The sequence below is a fragment of the Echinops telfairi genome, unplaced genomic scaffold, assembly GCF_000313985.2.
Source record: "Echinops telfairi isolate 266 unplaced genomic scaffold, ASM31398v2 ScPeMD7_7400;HRSCAF=8409, whole genome shotgun sequence".
Taxonomy (NCBI): Eukaryota; Metazoa; Chordata; class Mammalia; order Afrosoricida; family Tenrecidae; genus Echinops; species Echinops telfairi.
In genome coordinates, this window is record NW_022111300.1 from 42388610 (window position 1) to 42390441 (window position 1832).

The window sequence follows — 1832 nt, forward strand, 5'->3', positions numbered from 1 at the left end:
AACGATGTTTCCCAAACTTCACAGGGAGTCTCTGACACGTGAAGACTAGCTTATTAAGTAGTAACAGACACCTTCTTGACTCACACGCATAAGAAACGCACAAGCTCAACACAGTCGGGACTTTTGTTGTGTTCAAGGAGGAATGGAGTTCAGAGCACGGGTGGAGTTGTGTGGGAATGCCAATCTGGAGGCCTGCTCCCACAAAGCTGGTCCTCTGCCCATTCTTCCAGACAACGTCTTACCCCTCCTTCTTTCCCAAACAAATTTAGAGAACAACAGCTGGAAGCGGGCACAATTACAAGCTTGCCTGGAGCCCTCCGGGTTTAACCTTGTGAGGGCAACCGCCTCTCTGCAGTGGTTCTCAACCCTCCCCATGCCACGACCCTTTCATACAGGTGACCCCCCCCATAACATTATTTTCGTTGCTACTTCATCACCGTCATTTTGCTACTGTTATGAATCGGGTGAATCCTGTGAAACAGTGGCTCGACCCCCAAAGGGGGTCGCGACCCACAGGTTGAGAACGGCAGTGCTAGGGGATCTTTATATTTTTAAATATGGAACGCTTCATGAATTTGCATGTCCTCCTTGCGCAGGGACCAGACAAGTCTTCTCCGTAGCGTTCCAATTTTAGTTTATGTGCTGCCGAAGTGAGCACAAGGGATTCTTCTTTTCCGTGAATATTTCCATAGGTTCTTCCCTAGTTTATGCTGTTCTTCGAGGACCACTGGAAGGTCGGTCTAGTTCAGCTCACACTATTGCCCCCTGAGCCTCCCTATCCTAACCTTGAACCTCCTGCAAAGGATGAATTAGAACTAGGGATTCCACAGAGTGGGGTCCCAGCCGTGACCCTGCTGACACTAGTTGATTCGGTGGTGGCATGCTCCCAGTTGGCAGACGAAAGTAGGTCTATCCCCCAGGCATTGTAATAATCAAGGTGATCCATGCCCACCTCATGTCCCACTTCCTCCCGATGACCCAGCCCGGAAAGGTAAGCTAGAAGTCTACATTGTCCCATTGAGGTGATGCTCTTCATAAATCAGCTTCTAAATGACCATTTGAGCTTTGACCAGAATCTGGTTGTAACAAACGTGGATAACAGAAAAGAAAGAAATTCACTAACCCTCATCCCTAATGGTCGTGGAGAGGAGCCCAATTGAACGACAGGCAGGCCTCCTAGCTCGAGGACCTGACAGCACGGCCAACTTCTCGGCATGTTCACGAAGGAAGGGAAGAGAAGAAAATGCATTTGGCAGTCCTAATTAGATAATTGCTGCAAAAAAGAAATAGGTATGTCAAATACATTTCCCAGGTTTTTTCCATCTGTTTAAGCTTAAGTCGAAGCGTGTCACTCCTGAACCCACCAGGCTACGTGATGAATATGCTTTTGAAATGAATGCTTTCAGATGGGTTCTTTTCATGAAACAAGCACAAAGATGGGTACTGTGGTGAGCGAGTCTGCTTTGTCAGACATCTGGCTGCAACATGTGCCTCATTAAGTTACACCTGTAAGCGTGGGGTCATTTTTTATGCCAGTAATATTAATAATAAAGGGTTCATTGAATAGGATTATTAATGGTGCCAGGTGGAGGATATGGTATTACTTACAGCCTAGTAGGGGATTGGTTAATGTCCTCTCCCGCCAACGTTTCTGGTTTCACGTTTATAGACAGAGCTCAGCAGATGATGGCTGGCAGAGAAGCCATTGAGAAAATGAATCCCTCCTCTTTTCCATCAACAAGAAAGAAAACAAAAAAATATATAACAGTTGACGGGGAATCTGACTGAGCATTTTCCCTAATTTTGACTGGCAAACAAGCAACTGACCAATT

At 46.4% G+C, this 1832-nt stretch overlaps 1 non-coding gene across 1 annotated transcript; it reads right to left on the bottom strand.

Annotated features, from left to right (window-relative positions):
• Nucleotides 1-551: 551 nt before the first annotated feature.
• LOC115871666 lies at nucleotides 552-658 on the bottom strand. Its single transcript, XR_004047396.1, has one exon. It is a non-coding gene; the product is annotated as a U6 spliceosomal RNA (small nuclear RNA).
• Between the last annotated feature and the right edge of the window lie 1174 nt (nucleotides 659-1832).